The 19,282-nt window shown below is 49.7% G+C and overlaps 1 pseudogene across 1 annotated transcript in view; it reads left to right on the top strand.

The window, feature by feature from the left end:
• The first annotated feature begins 2,231 nt into the window (after positions 1–2,231).
• Positions 2,232–19,282, top strand: part of LOC144374098 (ribosome quality control complex subunit TCF25-like) — a 31,964-nt pseudogene continuing 14,913 nt past the window's right edge. Inside the window, exons 1-13 of the transcript XR_013433595.1 lie at positions 2,232–2,327; positions 5,435–5,596; positions 6,130–6,204; positions 6,910–7,028; positions 7,989–8,053; positions 10,817–10,894; positions 12,454–12,589; positions 13,100–13,199; positions 13,890–13,983; positions 15,014–15,106; positions 15,232–15,337; positions 16,635–16,793; positions 18,205–18,292. The product of XR_013433595.1 is annotated as a ribosome quality control complex subunit TCF25-like (transcript). The remainder of the gene's footprint in view (positions 2,328–5,434; positions 5,597–6,129; positions 6,205–6,909; positions 7,029–7,988; positions 8,054–10,816; positions 10,895–12,453; positions 12,590–13,099; positions 13,200–13,889; positions 13,984–15,013; positions 15,107–15,231; positions 15,338–16,634; positions 16,794–18,204; positions 18,293–19,282) is intronic.

Here is a 19,282-nt window from a genome sequence, read left to right as displayed (position 1 = left end):
CTTTGTGTTTTGCATGGGTTGCTTCCTGGGGCTGAAGTGTCTGCTTCCTGAAAGAATTTTGTTGCTAGCTGTGTGTCCCCACCACCCAGCAGGCATACACAGAGCTCCTCCTGGAAGACCAAAGGCATGTCTTCCTCAGGGTGCAGGCTCCTGGGCTGTAGAGTCAGTGACTTCCATTCCAATGTGGGATCCACCTCTTCTGGATGTAGGAGCATTGATTAGATACCTGATGAAAGCTTTGGGGATGCTTTCCTTGGCCTTGTGGGACTGTAGTGAAGACATGCTGGGCCCTCAGTGGGCACTCAGCAAGCACGGAAATGATGTGATGTTGAAATGGAGGAAGCAAGAGAGCTTTTCTAGAAGAAAAACCTCCCGGGGAAATGGACGCAGACACCTATAGGCCTGGTCCCCACCTGCCGCCTAGAGTGTGGACCTTGGTGTCATGCATGGCTCATGGGTGTTCCTTTGGCTTTGGTTAGAAATCACCTTTACTGTCTCAGTCAGGGGGTCCTAAAGACAGCTTACTGAAGTTAAGTCAGATGAAGTGCAGTCAGATGCACCCCAGGGGTATGTAGTGAGTCTTGACCAGAGGCATGCACAGCATGAGTGCCACACCACATTCTGAGAGCTTGCCACCCTGCAGCCTGTGCCCCCTTTCCCTGCGTGTGTGTGAGTCCTGCCTGTGTCTGCATTTCCCACCAGCAGAGTCTTCCAGAATGTGTTCTTTCCTTCTGTCCTTGCTTGCTTAGCCTGTGCTTTTGAGTTTCATGCAGGCTGTGGGTTTTCACGGTCAGCTCCTCCTTGCTGAGTAGCAGTGTATTGCAGGGTGTTCATCCGTGGTGTTTCAGGGGTCTGACTCAGTTCTGGTTGGGGGCTGCTCTGCCTGGAGTTGCTGAGCTCTAAGGACAGGTGTTTTGTGGGTTTGGGTTTCATTTTGGCTGATGGGGCATCTACAGGGAGAACTGCTGCATCGGGAGTGGATGCGTATACCTGGACCAGCAGGTGCTGAGTGCTCCTCCAGCGTTTTTTTTTTTTAATTGGTTGTTCACAACATTACAAAGCTCTTGACATATCATATTTCATACATTAGATTGAAGTGGGTTATGTACTCCCAATTTTACCCCAAATGCAGATTGCAGAATCACGTCGGTTACACATCCACAATTTTACATAATGCCCATTTAGTAATTGTTGTATTCTGCTACCTTTCTCCTCCAGCGTTTTATCCCACCTGCCTATGGGCTGTGCGAGGCTGAAGGTGCTCCAGCCTCCAGGGAATTGGTGTTGGCAGCCTATGCCCCCAGCCCTCAGCAGGGACAGTGCTCCTCACTGGCTTTTGATTTACATTTCAATAAAGATGTTGTTGGGTGTCTTTCCATGTGCCTATTGTCCATTTTTTTGTCTTCTTTTTATTAATATTTTTTAGTTGTAGATGGAAACAATATCTTTATTTTATTTTTATGTGGTGCTGAGGATCGAACCCAGGGCCTTGCATGTGCTAGGTGATCGCTTTACCGCTGAGTCACAACCCCAGCCCCTGTTTGTCTTCTTTTGTGAACCATCTCTTCACATTTTGCTACCTGTGGTGGATTCCCAGGCTGCTCTGTGAGCATGGAGCACAGACACCTGGGCAGACATGTGGCTGCTCATCTCTCTGCTGCCTATGGATTTCCAAAGAGGTTCTATTCAGTCAATTCAAGTGTTCTATGGGTTTTTGCCCTTATAACTCATAGGTGGAAATAATAGGAGTGTTTTCACATGCACAGGCCCTGGTTTGATCCCCAGCACCATGCATATGTGCCTGTACACACAGCATTTGTTAGTGTTCTGTCTGAGGAAGCAGAGGTATGCATGACATGGAGCTGCTTCATGACTGCACAGCCGGAACGTGAATGCATTGACCTGACCTCATAACTGACCTAAGTGCTGTGGTGGGCGGGCTTGCTTACAGGGGGCATGTAACCTGATGCAGTTGGCCCTCCATACCTGCAGCTCCCACCAACCACAGGTCGAAATATGTCTCAAACTCACAGCTGTGCTGCTTGTGTTTATTGTCATCGCTCCCTGAACTGCACAGTGTGCAGACTACTGAGACAGGATTTGAGTTAGGTTAGGTATGTGGTGATGCAGAGGAGAGGCAGAACACACAGGTGTGCACAGGCTCTGTGCAAACACGACACATTCCATAGAGGGGACTGGAAACATTCCCCCACCCCCCTGTGCACGCACAAATGCTAAGGAGTGACAGTGCAGTGCAGCCATTGAGAAATGATGTTATGCAGCAGGACGTCATAGTATTTGGGACCAGTGGCTACTTTGACATGCTGGTGGAAACCAGATACCTAAAAATAATGAGTTTACTTTATTACATTGAAAAATTTTCCCTCAGTCCCTTTCAAAGAATTATGTGTGTATGTCTGTCTTGTTTTCGTGTACAGTATAGTTGCTGTTCCCTGATGGTAATTGAAATACGTTTCAATTGTGCTATTAAATAAAAAAAAATATTTAAAAATAAATTTCAGTGTTCAGGCTGCTGCTGTTAGGCTGGAATAAAGACTTGAAATGCGGTGGTGGTTTTAAACTTGCCAACACTCTCATCTTTATTTTTGATAGTCATTTGATTTTTTTTTTCCTTTGGTACTGGGAATTGAACCCAAGGGTGCTTAACTACTAAGCCACATCCCCAACACTTTTTAAATTTTTTATTTTTTTTAATAATTTTTTTTAGTTATAAGTGGGCACAATATATTTATTTTATTATTTTATTTTTATATGGTGCTGAGGATTGAACCCAGTGTCTCACGCATGTTAGGTGAACGCTCCACCACTGAGCCACAACTGCAGCCCCAATTTTTTTTCTTTTGAGACAAGTTCTCACTAGGATGCTTACAGCTTTGATAAGTTGCTGAGGCTGGCTTTGAACCTACGATCAGTCTCAGCCACTAGGATTATAGGCATGTACCACCACACCTGTGATAGTCATTTTATTTATTTTTTAATTGTTTGTCCTGAACTTCTCAGAAGATGATATATAGTCAGTCAAAAAATATATGAAAAAGTGTTCATCATCACTAGCAACTAGAGAAATGCAAATCAAAACTACTCTAAGATTTCATCTCACTCCAGTGAGAATGGCATCTATTATGAATACAAACAACAAGTGTTGGTGAGGATATGGGGAAAAGGGAACACTCATACACTGCTGGTGGGACTGCAAATTGGTGTAGCCAATAAGGAAAGCAGTATGGAGATTTCTTAGAAAATTGGGAATGGAACCACCATTTGACGCAGCTATCCGTCTCCTCGTTCTATACCTAGAGGACTTAAACAGCATAATACAGGAATGCGGCCACTCAATGTTTATAGCAGCACAATTCACAATAGCTAAACTGTGGAACCACCTAGATGTCCTTCAACAGATGAATGGATTAAAAAAATGTGGCATATATACACAATGGAATGTTACTCAGCAATAAAAGAGAATAAAATCATGACATTGCAGGTAAATGGATAGAGTTAGAGAAAATAATGCTGAGTGAAGTTAGCCAATCCCCAAAAGCAAATGTTGAATGTTTTCTCTGATATAAAGAGGCTGATTCATAAGTAGGGAAGGAGAGCGTGAGAAGAATAGACAAACTCTAGATAGGGCAGTGGGGTGGGAAGGGAAAGGAGGGGAGGGGGCATGGGGTTAGAAATGATGGTGGAATGTTATGGACATTATTATCCAAAGTACACATATGAAGACATGAATTGGTATGAATATACTTTTTATATAACCAGAGATACGAAAAATTGTGTTCTGTATGTGTAATAAGAATTGTAATGCATTTCGCTGTCATATATAAATAATTTTTTAAAAAATTTATTCTAATTAGTTACACATGACAGTAGAATGCATTTTGACAGGGGCTGGGGCTGTGGCTCAGTGGTAGAGCACTTACCTAGCATGCATGAGGCACTGGTTTCCATCAGCACCACAAAAAAATGAAATATTGTGTCCATCTAAAAACTAAAAAGTAAATTTTTTAAAAAAAGAATGTATTTTGACACATCATACATAAACGGAGTATAACTTCTTGTTTTCTGGTTGTACATGATGTAGAGTTTCACCGTTCATGTAGTCATATGTGCACATAGGGTTATAATGTCCGATTCATTTTACTGTTCTTCCTACCTCCATCCCCCCTCCCTTCCTTTTACTCCCTCTATCTAATCCAGAGCGCTTCTAGTATTCCTAGCCACCCCACTCCCACTTGCTGTGAATTAGCATTCACATATCAGAGAAAATATTCCGCTTTGGTTTTTCGAGATTGGCTTATTTTGCTTAGCATCATATTCTCCAGCTCTGTCCAGTTATCAGCAATGCCATAATTTTATTCTTTTTTAAAGCTGATTAATATTTCATTGTGTGTGTGTATATATATATACACACACACACACACATATGTGTATATGAGTATATATATTTATATACATACATAAAAATATATACATTTATATTTCATTGTGTGTGTATATATATACACATACATGTGTGTGTGTGTATATATATATATGTGTGTGTGTGTGTGTGTGTGTGTGTATATATATATATATATATATATATATACCAATCACATTTTCTTTGTCCTTTCATCTGTTGAAGGGCACCAAGGTTAGTTCCATAGTTTAGCTATTGTGAATTGAGTTGCTATCACCATTGATGTGGCTGTATCATTATAGAACTTAGTCCTATGGGTATAAACTGAGGAGTGGGATAACTGTGTAAAATGGTGGTATCACTCCAGATTTTCTGAGGAATCTCCATGCTGTTTTCCAGAGTGGTGACAACAATTAGTAATTTGATGTTGATTTCATCAAGAACAAAACTCCCTGCTGGGCATAGTGGTCATGCCTGTAACCCCAGTAACTCTAGAGGCTGGGAAAGGAGAATTGCCTCATCAGACTTGAGGACAAAATTATTTTAACATGAACAAGAACAATATTAGAAAATTATAGGGCTGGGGATGTGGCTCAAGTGGTAGCGCACTCGCCTGGCATGCGTGCGGCCCGGGTTCGATCCTCAGCACCACACACTAACAAAGATGTTGTGTCTGCCGAGAACTAAAAAAATAAATATTAAAAAATAATTCTCTCTCTCAAAAAAAGAGAAAATTATAATCCTTATAATACGCCCCTTGTTTTTTTAGTTTGAAGTATTGGAATTGAACTCAGGGGTGATGTACCACTAAACTATACCCCCAGCCCTCTATTTTTCACTTTGTCACTGAGGTTGCTCAGGCTGGCCTCAAATTTGCCTTCCTCCTGACTCAGCCTCCCAAATAAAGTCTCTGGGGTGACAGGCATGGCAAGTCGTCTTCACATCTGGCTCAGCTCTACTTCGCCACGTACACTGTGACCCCTGTGCAGAAATGCCCTGGGCTTGTTTCTCCAGATAAACGTCGAGGATCTTGAGGACGACCTGGTGGTGAACGGAGAGAAGTCTGATTGTGTGTTAACAGATGCTGCAGTGTCAGGGAACAAAGGAAGGATTCTGCATGGAAACCCAGAGACCAAGTGGGAAGGAAATGTGGCCAAGGCTGCACCCCCGGAACAGGTATGGGGACCCCGTGGTAACAAGGAGGCTGGCATGTCAGGGAAGGGCTGTGGCATCCTGCCACGTGCCACCTGTGTCGGGTTTTTCTTGGAGGTATAATTTTCTGAATTTGCTTTGGCTGATTCCGTGGGAACCCTGATGAAGTTTGTGCTAAAGTCCTTGAGATCAGTGGTGGCCCCAGGGGTACTGCATGCAGGTCCCTGCCCTGCCTGCTGCCCACTGTGCTCCAGGCAGCTCTGTGCCTTCTGGGAGCAGCCACTTCTGGTGAAGCATCCCTGAGGAGCTTCTCACTGCCCAGAGGAGCTGGCCCAGTCAGGAGCAGGTGGGTGCCCCAGGCAGCCTGGACCAGCTCTGCAGCAGGGTAGGGTGGGAGAGAGAGGCCACACTGACAGCAGAGGGTACGGGCAGGGTCCTGCTGCAGAAGGATGTGAGAGGCCGCAGGTGCTCCAAGTGGTGCTGGCTTGCTGCTTTGGTTCTCAGTTTTTAAGATTTTGCTTCTCTCTCCATTGATTAGAATATCTTATTTTTATTAGTCTAATGCAAGTGGAAAACTCCGGAAGAAGAAAAAGAAGCAGAAAAATAAGAAAAACAGTGCAGGAGAAGCCTTGGTATGCGATCAGACTTGACTGGCCCCTGCCCAATCCCTCCGTGCCCCTTGGGCCGTGTCCCTCACGGTGGTGCTGGGAGAAGACCATTTTATTTGATGTCTTCATTTTTTCCTGTCAGGAGTATAACTATCTAAGAGGTCAAGGACAAAGAAGAGTCACCTACAGTTTTGCTTGTGATTTGCCCCTTTGTTCCTTGGTTGTCATGGCCTACTCCTAGTCTCCGTGTCCCAGCTGCCCTCTGCAGGGAGAGTCCCTTCCCAGCCCTGCTCCCTGTTGCTGTTCACCCAGCCTTCATCCCGCCAGTGCACGAGGGGTGCTGGGTGTGGAAGCCCACAGACCAGATCCCCCTCAGTCAGAATGTTTCCGTTCTTGCCTTGATCCTCCTTGTCTCATTGTTTGTCCTGAAGAGAGGTGGTAGCTTTGTTGCTGTTCAGTTGGAGTCACAGGTCCCAGTTCCATTCAACTGAGGATGTGAGCTCACCTGTGAGACATGAAGTGTGGCTCTCTGGCACGATGGTTCCCAGGGCCTTCTGGATTAGTGATGGTTCTGAGCTTCCTCCTATAATACATCTCCTCCTTCTGAGTTAGATCATCTTTTAGAAAGTACATACCAAATAACTTTTCAAAGTAACTCCTTGTTATTGGTTGTCAGAGCACTTGGAGTGAAGCCAGTGTGGCGATTAACAGTTCCTTCGGGGCTTTTAGGAAAGTGGGATGGAGGATATCGACCGCATCTTGGAGAGGATTGAGGATGGCAGTGAGCTCAGCCGCCCGGGTCCCCCACCACTGAGCTCCAGGAAGCATGTCCTGTATGTGGAGCACAGGTATGGCCTCGGCCTCTGATTTTGATGGGGAGGAGTGATTTAGAAAGAGGACAGTTTGCTGTCTTTATTTATTTAGAAGTGTTAAGAGTTCATTATTAAACATTTAGGAAGTAGAAAAAAAAAGGAGAAAGAAGTAAGGAAAAGACATCTGTGTTTCAAAGGACTTTTTTTTGGTACTGAGAATTGAATCCAGGGGTGCTTTACCATTGAGCCATATCCCCAGCCCTTTTTATTTTTTTGAGGCAGGATCTCACCAAGTTGCTTAGGGCCTCACTAATTTGCTGAGGCGGTCCTCAAATTTTCGATCTTCCTGGATGCTAGGATTATACCTGAGCATCACTGCACCTGGCTCCTTTTTATTTTTGATTTTGAGACTGGGTATTGTTAGCTTGTTTAGGGCTTGCTAAGTAGCTGAGATCAGCCTCTAACAAGGAGTCCTCCTGCCTTGGCCTCTGAGTAGACACGGGTGTGGCACCATCATGCCCAGCTCAGGACTTCCAAACAGCTTGCCTTTGTATGTCTCATGAGGCGTTTTGAGCTGTACCAGTGTAGTGTCACCCTTGGACGATCACCCATCTCTTGGTCTGGTGGGTGCTTAATGAAACCTGATCTTTGCCAGCTTTGACAAGCAAGCTGCCTGTATCATTGAGGCCCTCTACTCCACGTCAGGGTGCATGTTCCCTGTACGAAGCATGGCAGATGAACACTGGACCCACAGGGGAGACCTACCCCAGGTTCTCTCCTAGCAGTGACCCACTGCATCCCTTGAGTGCCCCAAGGGGCCAGTAGTGGTCAGGTCCTATTACAGGTGGCAGATTTAAAGAAAGCAGGCCTAGAAATCACCTTTCAAGCCCAAAATCATTGTTCTTTGGCTGCACTCTTACTTAGCTTTCTGTAATTTCGGGTCATTGTAGGAAAGCCTGACTTAATTTTTTCTTCCTCACATTTCCCACATTCTAGACACTTGAATCCGACACAGAACTGAAACGGTATTTTGGTGCTCGAGCGGTCCTGGGGGAGCAAAGGTAAGGCCCACAGCAGCTGCATTCTCAAGCTGTTTTTACCTGCTTTCATTTCTTATGGGTGGGGGAGCCATTGAAAACCCTGGGGGAGAGTACTGAAAGCCACACTGGACAGATGGAGCCCTTCCAGGGCCTGGGCAGGTGGCTGAGACGCCAGGAGGCCAGGCTGTTTCACACCTTCTCAACTGTGCACCTCATATTTTTAAAAAGGTCCTACAAGCTGTTAAACTTTGAATCCTGAAATTTTAGCCAGATCCATTTTGTTTCTCCACCAGCAGGAAAAATGACAAAAAGTTTGGGTTCTGAGATCAGTTTTATGTCACCTAACTCGTTCCTGGCTAGTCAGCCTCTGCAGTGTCAGCTGATGGTGTGTAGGCAGTGGAGTGTCCCTTGGCTTTTCCAGAGGAAGTCAGGGCCCATCCTGGGACTTTCTTTAGGAGGTGGGAATTCCACTCTCCATCTCCGTACCGAAACATCCGGAAGCTTGTGTCTTTTTAAGTATGTGTTTTCTGATTATAGAGCTGAATGCTTTTTGTTAAAGCTCTGAAGCAGTGTAGAAATATTCCCCTCTTATTCTGATCACCTGTGGCCATGTCCCCAGGCCTTTCTGCACGCCTCTCGAGGAAGCTGTGCTGGCTTTGGCATGTCGGAGTCCCAGGTGTCCTCTGTGCCTGATGCACAGGGTTCTTTGTTAGGCCAAGGATAGGCGTGTTCACACCTTGGCTGCAGGCCCCCTGCATCCATGCAGCCCTCCAAGAAGTGGCCCACTGTGGGTTTCCTCGAGTACCTGCGCCTTGCCCAGCTGCCCTCCCAGGAACGGTGCCACCGACGCCCACCTGCACTCGGTTGTCCTCAGCTACATCCTCGACAACACAGTGCCTTGAAACTGTGTGAAGTGTGCACGTGGCGCCCTTGTCTGACTGGTGTCTGTTGGGTCATGAGTGGGCCAAGGATTATTTTTAGACTTCGTTTGTCCCCACTTTCCTTGTATTTTACAGTTTTTGCCTTGTATTTTTGTTTTTAAGTGTTTGAGGACTCATGAGTTTCTGACTTCTGTGTGTTTTGGGTTATTTGTGAACAGCACTTACATGAGCCACTACCTGCGCTGCTCAGGCTGAGTTCTGCCGCTCAGCCCAGGTCTGTCTGCCTGCCCCTGTTACATTTTTGCATCATATTATTTTTGTAAATTATAGTTATTATCAGTCATTAGTTAATAATTACATTCTTTTTTAGTTTTTGTGGTGCTAGGGAGTGAATCCACAGCCACCTCCGAGCCACACACCTCTGAGCTGCCCCCTGCACATATTTCAGTTTTATGTATCTATTTTTGAGGTGAGGCCCTCCGTGCTTCCCAGGCTTGTCGCACACTCATGAGTCTGCATGGGCCTCCCCCTCAGCCTCTCAGGCAGCCAGGACCACAGGTCTGTAACCAGGTCAGCTCACTTACTACCTTTATAGTAGCACACTTTTTTGTTGTTTGTTTCTTCAAAAATTTAAGTCCTACTGAAGTATGTCCAGTGAAAAGCTGTGGTTCCCTTCTTCTTGGTCCCCCACCCTTGTCCTGTTGTTCAGAGACCAAACCTTAGCTCATTTCTGTTCCTCCCTCCTGGTGACCATTCAGGGTTTCCATATAGCTGTGTACTGATCTTTGGGGGGAATCTGACTTCCTCCTGAGACAGATGGGGTCTGCTCCCTTCCCCCTGTCTGTGCTGTCTCCACACCCCCTGTGTCGCTCCTCCTGACCCTCCCTCCAGCATCCGTCAGGGCTGCCTCCTCCCCTAGACTTCTGGCTGGAAGCTCACCTCAGACAGACCTGGCGGTGCCCAGGATGCTGTAGACTTCCAGGCACCGGTGGTTTCCTTTCCACTGCTTGCTGCATGTGCAGAGTTGTGCCATGTTGTGCCTCTCAGCCTCTGGCCATGCTTTTCTTTTTGTGTATTTGTTCTTCTCATACAGTTTTAATGTCTCTTTTTGAGAAAAGAAAGATGCTGTTTTGTCCTGTTCCGGGTAGTTCAGCTCCTTATTCCTTGTTTTGTTTTAGTGAAATAGGACACTGTTGAAAAGCCTAGAGATTGGCCTACACACATCCACATCCCATCACTCAGCTCAGGGTGCAGCCCTTCCAGGCCTGGCTAAGATGCCACCTGGCAAGGGAGCCAGACCCCCTAACAGCAGCTAAGAACTCTTGCCCAAAGGGGGCCTGGGACCCTCAACTTGTCGCTCCACAAGAGTCGCAGGGAGCTGGGTGCCTGAGGACCCTCAACACTCTGCTCTCGGTTTTCTTCCTTGCAGAAATATGCCAATTTCCTCCTCAGTTTTCCTCATTGTTTCCATGTTTTCCTTTTCAAAGATTGGAGTCATATTACTGGGGTCTGGGTCAGAGGTCCACTTCCCTAATTTGCCTCTGGCCACAGCCAGGCATTCCTCCTGTGCAACCTGTCCCACAGGAAGCAGCTCGTTTGCTCAGGGAATTTCAGTGGCCCTGAGCTCCTGCTCTGCACCATGTTCTAGGGTTTCACTTTTGTTTCCTTTTTGTCCCTCTTGCCTTTGTGCTGGACTATTGGCCTCCCTGTTCCCCTGGACCTGATGGTAGCTGCTTGCACAGGTCGCAGCTGGGGTCCCCTCTTCATGCAGCAGTGCTTTGCTCTTCCTCCCTGTGTGCCCCCCTGCCCACTGCTCTGCCTCCAGGGAGAGCTGGAGGGATTGGGTGGCCAGCCTGGCCCCTGGCCCGTGGAGGTAAAGCTGTGCCTGTCTCCTCCTCCCCAGGCCGCGACAGAGGCAGCATGTATAACCCAAGTGCACGTGGCTGACGACCCCCAAGAGCACCTGGCCGCGGTACAGCAAGCCAGATGAGTCTGTCAGTCCTGCAGCAGGGGGCTGGCACGCTGGCCTCAGTGCCTTCCAGGTGGGTCTTGCAGCACCATGTGCAGCTGCATGTGAAGTATGGTGTTCCTGAGGGTTCAGCAGCCTGTATGTCCCCAGCTGGCCTGACCTGTGCAGAAGCTCTCAACTTCCTTGCCGTCTGCCTCGTCCTCTGGGTGCCATGCTACAGGAAGCAGCTGAACAGACGCTTGCATTTTTAAGTGTTTTTTTGTGTATGTGTGCTGGCACTGAGCCCGAGCCCTCCAAGCCACACATGCCAGGCTGGGCTCTGCTGCTGAGCTGTATCCTCAGCCCTTGAGTTTCTTTTCACATTATGATAATTTGGGGGCTGGGGTTGTAGCTCAGTGGTAGAGCGCTTGCCTAGCATGTATGAGGCCTTGGGTTCGATTCCTAACACCACATAAAACTAAATAAGCAATATAAAGGTATTGTGTCCATCTACAACTAAAAATATTTTAAAAAATCAATAATGTATGATAGTTTTATGTTTAAAGAAAACAGCCATGCAGAAGGTGCAGGGTAGGAAGTGAATGCCCTCTCTGGGCATCGGCTACACAGCATAGAGAAGCATCCAGACATCCCTCTGCAGGTTGATGGGGCACATACTGTAGAAGAGGTCATGGGTGTGTAGAGGACATGTGTGGAGGGTGGTAACCAACGCACCTCACCTGCTGTGCCTGTAGGGTTGGGGATTCTAGAAGAATCCCCTTGGACTTCCAGTGAGGATCGCCTGGGAGTTCGGGACCTGTACTTGTAGGATCAACCCTGATGCCTCTCATGTATCTTCTCTTTCCACCAGGTCTCTTGCCCTTCTAGCAAAGGAACCCGAACATGGTAGAGATAGGGGCTCATTGTCTCAATCTGCAGGACTTGGACCTTGGGCCGGGCTCTCAGGATGGAGTAGCTCAGGGGAAGCCCATGAGAACCATTGGCCATTTAGTGGTTGTCTTAGCAGACTGAGTTTTTCAGGTTAACCAGAGGAAATGGTCCCTCCACACAGTCACACAAAAGGAGCAGAACCATATTTGGTCAGGGGTTACACATGGCCAAGGCTTCTGACCTGGCCCTGTGCCCACTGCTCGCCTCCTGCCCCAGCCCCTCACAGCCACCCTGGCTGCTGGTCCCAACCAGACGTGATCGGGCACCCAGATGGACCTCCATGCTCCCATCCCTGAGGTTTGTTGTCCTGGGCCACTTCGGCTCCATCCTTTCCCAGAGCTCATCTGAATTCTATACAGAAGTGAGTCTTTGTGGAAAGCAAATGGAGGCCAGCTCCCAGGACAGCCCAAGGAAGCAGTGGGAAGCAGGCCCAGGTGTTCTGAGAGTCCCTGGATGTCAGCCTCTGGCCCAGAGGCAGCCCAGCCCCAGGCCTGGGTGACCTGTGAGACCCCTCAGATCGAGTGGGTTGGTATCACAGAGTCCTTTCTGAGAACAGCACAAGGGAGACTATTGGGGCTACTGTGCTCTGTAGAGGCGCCATGTCCTGGCATCCAGCACACCCTCTCTGTGCACTCTCACCTGCCAGGTCTGTCTATGTGGCTGTTGGAATCAAAAAAAGGGCTTTCCTTCTTTGTGTTTGAACACAGTGAGGAGTACCAGCAGGCACAGCACAAGTTCCTGGTGGCCGTGGAGTCCATGGAGCCAAACAACCTTGTGGTATGTGGGCCCCACAGCTGCCAGTGGGTGGAGGGCGAGTGCTCGGGCAGCTGCTCCCTTGGCAGTGGGGCCTCCGGACCCGAGGGGCACTGTGAAGACTTGGCACTCAGGTGCTCTCCTGCTGGGAGCTGCGTGTAGTGGCACTATGGTCCTTCCCAGGTGCTGCCTCTGTCTTGGGCCTCACTGGGGAGGTAGGGGGAGCATGTAGATCCTGCTGGCCCCATGTCCCCCACGTAGGGGGGGGCGGGAACCTGCTTGCTTTCAGTCCTCTGTCCTGAGACCTGGGAGCGAATACAGCCCCACTGGGCAGGCAGTTTCCCCAGTTCCCACCTGGAGCCAGGTCCAGGCCTTGGCTGGGTAATAGCAGTGCACACCTGTAGTCCAAAGGGAATTTCGTCTGTCACCTGGTGATCATCTCTCCTGGTGTGCACAGGTCCTGGTGGACTGCAGGGGTGTCCTTTGGGTCCCTGCCTGTGACCTTCCTCCAGAGCTGCCCTTCTTTTCTGGTAGATTCTGCTCCAGACAAGCCCCTACCATGTGGACTCACTCCTGCAGCTCAGTGATGCCTACCGCTTTCAAGAGGATCAGGAGATGGCACGAGACCTCATAGGTGAGACCCAGTAGGCAATGCAGCCTGCCTGTTCTCGCCACTAGAGCAGATGCAGGTGGTGGGACGTTGTCATGTAGCACTTTGTGGAAGGTGTGTCATGCCTGGTTTAGTGTGTCCCGGAACTGGGCAGCCATCACTGCAGTCCATTCCAGGAAAACAGCCTGCCATCTTCTATCTTCCCCCAGGCCCCAGAACCCCTGACTTCTGGTCAGACTCTCCGTGGCCCTACCTGTGTGGGGAGCCATTCAGTGGAAGCACTATGCATGGTCTCTGCCCATGGTTGTGTGCCCCATGTGTGGTGTGACCCAGGTTTGCGTGTGCTCTTGGCTGGATAGTACTCCCCCTTTGGACAGACGTGGTTGGCGTATCCGTCATCAGTGGTGGTTCTGGTTGCTCTTCCGTGTGTGCACGCATGCTGCTGTGGGCATCTGGGCCGTGTTTGTATCACCTGGGGACTGGGCATGAACAGGACATGTGGCAGTTGCACCCCATGGTGTCGAGGGCGTTTCTCATTCAGGCTCACATGTTCTGTGGCTGCAATTAATGCCGTGGCACCAGGGAAACCTAGGAGGTCCCATTGCAGGGTCCCAATTCTGTGACCCCTTCTTTCCAGTGCTTCGCTTGTTTGGGGTCTTGGGAGTTGCAGGCGCCTACTGTGGCTGACTCCTGCCTCTGTGTTGCTGCCCACAGAGCGAGCGCTGTACAGCATGGAGTGTGCCTTCCACCCCCTGTTCAGTCTCACCAGTGGGACATGCCGGCTGGACTACCGCAGACCCGAGAACAGGTGAGCCGCCTCTCCTGAGGGCAGCCCTCCCTGTGGCCGGGATACTTTTGCAGGCCTCACAGGCCTGTTTCTTGATTCTTAAATCAGTGATGCTTAAGTCAGATTCAGCCTGACAGAGCAGACCTGGGTCTATGCTCTGCTTTATGACATTTCTGTGCTGACCACCTCTGGCATCAGCCCCGAGGCAAGGCTGCATGACTGCAGCAGTCTTCCTGCTGTCCTGTGTGTATTCTTGCTGCTCTGGGCAGCGCTGCTTGGCTGTGGCATGGCCCCCACCTTATGGCCACCATGCCCTGTCTCAGTGCAGCAACGTGGCTGCACTGGGCACTCTGTCTAGACTTTTTCCACTGGTTTCTTTTTCTAGTAAACTCTCAGTTCTAAAAATAAGTCTACAGGATGACTAAAGTCACATAGCTTTATGTACCCAACAGTAGCGCCATTGAAATTTGAAGGTAAATTAAGATCATAATTATAACCGTTTTTAGCTCATTTCCCTTGAATAACAAGTAGCAAACCAAAAGCAAGATAATGATTTCAAAAAGCTTGGTTTTCAGGGAGCTGAGGCTGTAGCTCAGTGGCAGAGCTCTTGCCTAGCACATGAGAAGCACTGGTTTGATCTTCAGCAGCACCACATAAAAATAAATAAAATAAAAAATATTCTGTCCATCTACAACAACAACAAAATTTTTTTAAAACCTTTTTTAAAATATTTATTTTTTAGGTGTAGATGGACACAACACAGTGCCTTTTTTAATGTGGTGCTGAGGATCAAACCCGGGTCCCGCCTGTGCTAGCCGAGCGCTCTACAGCTGAGCCACAATCCCAGCCCCAACAACCAAAATTTTTTAAATACTTTCAGTACATTTGTGTGTGTTCAGCTCTTCAGGCATTCACAAAGCTTCTCCCCAGACACAAAAGGCATTCGCAGACTCGTATGATGACCTGGACACTGGCGTGGAGCCAGGTGGCTCTCAGAGGCTGCTCTGCTGTTTGCTGCCACTTGAACTCACATGGACCTTTTTGGATATAGGAGCTTCTACCTGGCCCTCTACAAGCAGATGAGCTTCCTGGAGAAGCGTGGCTGCCCGCGCACCACACTGGAGTTCTGCAAGCTCATCCTAAGGTGAGTGTCCACCAGGGATCCACTCCTGCCAGTCCTCATGGCAGGGGCTTCTGGGCTGCAGAGACCCTAGGCCCTGACATTTTCCTTGCTCTCTTTGCTCTTCCCTCACTGTGCTGCCTGCGAAGCCTTGAGCCACACGAGGACCCGCTGTGCATGCTGCTGCTTGTCGACCACCTGGCCTTGCGGGTCCGGAACTATGAGTACTTGATCCACCTCTTCCAGGAATGGGAGGTAGGTGTGCGCTTGCAGTGTGACTAGTAGCCATGGTGAGGCCATGAAGCAGAGCCAGGGTGGGTTCCAGGGGCCTCCTGCCCTTTAGTCTCCCTCAATTCTGCTGTTGAGCAGAATCAGGTCTTTCCAGAGGGAAGCAGCCTGGCATCAGAACCCCAAGATGAGCACACAACTGCATCGAGTGTGCGTGTAGAGATGGTACTTAGTAATGGACAGTCAGGCAGACCACAGAGCTGGGCGTGCTAGGCACATAAAGGGACAGCCACTCAGTGAGGGAAGTTGTGTTGCAGGGCTGACAGGGACCCTAGGTCCTGAGTGTGGGGACGACAGTCTGGGTAGTCATGATTGGTTACATGTTCCAGGTCAGAGTCGCACATAAATTCCACCTGCCATCCTGGGGCCCCCAGACCCAGGAGAGTGGGGTTTGTCTTGGGCTCCACTGAGTGCTATAGAGCATGCACTATCTTGCTACAGGTGGGGTTTGCACACAAGTCAAAGCAGCAGTATAGGTGTTTTGGGTCAGGCTCCACGTGTGAAGATCAGTCTCACTTCTCGCTTTAGTGTAGCTGCTGCAAACTGAGTGGGACAAACAGCTGAACAGAGCTTGTCCAGAGGGGGCTCAGGCCTAGAAGGGGAGGAGGGGGAGGAGCCTGTACTTGTTCTACTTTTCTGCTTGAACCTTTCACAGTACATATTTTTTGTGAATAAAGAAATACATTTTTCATAAAAAATAAGTAATGAAAAACAGGTAAATCATTTAAAATCACATAACTCTTTATACAGTTGGCCAAGAAGTCTCACTTCCAGGGATCTAGTTTACAGAGATTCCAGGAGCTCAGGAGAATGGCTATAAGAAACCTACGGGGTCCCCAGAACCAGCCACAGAAGAATGTTTGTGGTGGTTTATAAGATTACAGAACTCTGTGGAGATGAGCATTCCCTGTTAATGGAAAAGCATGGAGTAGATCATGTCTGTTACATCGCACACAGAGAAAGGCGGGGAAATGTTTGAAGAGGGTAGTGACCCCTCTAGGTGGGGGCAGTCATAGCTTGGCTGCCTTAACTCTGGACCCTGCTGTGTGGGGAGAGGGAGTCGCTCCTGTCCCCCACAGTGCTGAGCCTGAGGGGCTCAACAGAGCTCTTTTCCCACTGACGTTGCCCTTCTGCACATTGAAGACCCCCAGGTGGAGCAAGTCCTCCATCCAGGTGTGGGGGTGGCCCGCTTTGTCAGCTCACTGTGGTGCACCTGGTCCTCACAGAGGGCAGGCCCCTCACCTGGCCTCTTGCTCCCTTGTAGGCTCATCGGAACCTGTCGCAGCTCCCAAATTTTGCCTTCTCGGTTCCATTGGCATACTTCCTATTGAGTCACAGACAGACCTCACCCAGCATGAGCTCAGCTTTGCCAGAGAGAAGGCCTCCCTCTTGATCCAGCAGGCACTCACCATGTTCCCTGGAGGTAGGTACCACGCTGGCCTGTGCAGTGGTTCTTCCTGAGGGTGGAGACCTGGTCCCAGCCCTGCCTTGTGCTTAAAGAAAGATGTGTTCTCCAGCCAGCCTAAAAACTGCTGATGTTGCAGTTAGCTGATTATCCACCTCAGCGGGCCAACTGCACGCCAGCCAGGTGGGAGGGGGCTTTGGGTGAGGGACAAACTGTATGTCCACTAACTTTGCTGTTAGTTACAGGACAGGAGAGAGATACAGGGTATGCACATTGGTGTTTAGTGTTAGGGAGAGAAACAGCAGCAGAGGGTTGAGCGGGGCCTGGACCTGATCCAGAGGCAGTATGTGGCACGGCCCTGCATTTCCAGGGTGCCCCCCCGCCACACTAGGCCTCTATCTGCACCCAGGGCAAGTCCAGGGGGCTGCTACCTACTCAGGCGGCAGGTAGGGAACCTTCTCCAAAAGCACGCAGGAAGTGAACCTCTAGAGGAGGCCGTCCTTGTGCTTGAGGGTAGGAGTGTTTTTTGTGACAGAGGTGTGCACACAATCGGTGACTGCCCCTCTGAGGGGAAGTCCCAGAGTCAGCACTGCTTTGTTGGCTCTGATGAAGCCATGGAGAGGCCCCAGCACTGGGTGGACTCGAGCACAGGCAGACCCACCTGCAGTGTCCAGAGCTCCCTGTCAGGAGCAGAGCCAGCTCAACAACTCAGGGCTCAGCCCATCATCCCAGCAGCCACCTCTGTCCCCCTTGGATTCGATGCAACTGGGAGCCCTCGGTAGGCCAGCCAAGGTGGGGGACACAGAGCCACGGGGCCCACGTTGAATAACAGAGCTGCCATGGCTATCCCTCAGGAGAGACCCTACTGCGGCTTGTCCCTGGGAGACAGTTGGTAGGCCGGCTTTCCCAGCAGCTGCCTCTGGCAGGGTCTCGGCATGCGGGCAGTGTAGGGAAGCCCTGCCTACTCAGCCAGAGAGTACTGCATGGGGACAGTACTAGAGCTGCAGAGGCCCTGACCCAGAGGACTGGACACCCAGAGCCCGTGACCATGTGTTGGCCACTGTCCTTACGCTGGGGCCCTGTGGGGTCACCTCCTCCAGGGCACTGGCCGACCCACTCCCATCAGTCTGTCCTAGGGTCTGTTGCTCATGCTTGAAGGGTGATGGCAAGTCTCCCTGAGATGTGGAAGGGCACTTGGAGGACAAGGGTCTGCCTCCAGTGTGCAGAGAGGTACCTGCTCATCCTTTGTGGACCCCCATCCTCAGCCACTCCCCCTGCAGCAGCTCAGAACGCTGGTCAGACTCAAGGACCCCATGGCCTTGCAGCCTCTGTGACGTCATGACTCCAGTCGTGTCTGTGATCAGGGCCCACAGGGCCCCGGGTCCTTGTCCTGCCCACTGAGCACCTGAGCCTCTGCTTCCTCCTGCAGTCCTCATGCTCTTGCTCGAGTACTGCAGTGTGTGGCCCGATGCCACTGTCTCCAATCACCGCTTCTTTGGACCAGATGCTGAGATAAGGTAGAGCCTTGGTGCCCTGCTGGGATAACACCTAGTGGGCATCCTCGTCGACTCCTGGGGGCCCTCGCTTACCTTCAGGGCAGTGGAGGGGTGGCAGGTGCGCTCTGCTCCGCAGGGTCAGGGTGTGTGTGTGGCTCTGTCTCCTGGAAACCTTCTTCAGCCTGGTGGCAATCTCGGAGACAGGAAACCCCTGGGGATGTTGGTTACTGTCCCCTAAGGAAGGCCTGGAGTCTGTGTCCACATATGGGTCACCTTACGTCTGAAGAGAAACACTGGTGGATCAAGTAAATGGCCTCTGGCCTAAGACATGAGGTTCACCTGATGCCTTTTGACAGGAGTGGGCAGCAGGGCTTAAGGTTAGACAGCATGACCCACAGGCACTGGCTGTGGGCAGAGGGTCTCTTGTTGCTGGTATGTTCCACATTCTGCATTGGCACATATCACCTTTTTCATGTTTCTCATAAAAATACAGAGGAGACAGCCAGGTGTAGTGGCACAGCCTATGATGCCAGCAATGCTGGAGGCTGAGGAGGGGGATCCAGGCTCAACAACTCAGCAAGACCTTGTCTCAAAGGAAAAATAAAGGGGGCTGCAGTTGTGGTTCAGTGGTGGAGCACTTGCCTTGAACTTGTGAGGCACTGGGTTTGATCCTCAGTACCACATAAAAATAATAATAAAATAAAGATATTGTGTGCATTTAGAACTAAAAATATATATAAGATATGAAAAATAAAAAGGCTGGGGATGTGGCTTAGTGGTAGAGTACCCCTGGGTTCAATCCCCAGTACCAAAAATAAACAGAAAACATAAATGAAAGAAAAACATGTTATGGGGGTCCACCCCAGAATCCCTGTCCCCTAGGCAGCCTTCGTCCTCTGCAATTGCTCTCTGCAGGCACACATGTACACTGAGCAACTCAGTCAGCTGAGGAGCGCAGACAGCACCAATTCAAAGTCCAGACCTGTATACCCTCCCTTCAGGAGGTGAACT

Source organism: Ictidomys tridecemlineatus, unplaced genomic scaffold (assembly GCF_052094955.1).
Source record: "Ictidomys tridecemlineatus isolate mIctTri1 unplaced genomic scaffold, mIctTri1.hap1 Scaffold_58, whole genome shotgun sequence".
Taxonomy (NCBI): domain Eukaryota; kingdom Metazoa; phylum Chordata; class Mammalia; order Rodentia; family Sciuridae; genus Ictidomys; species Ictidomys tridecemlineatus.
This window is presented reverse-complemented; position numbering and strand designations above follow the sequence as displayed.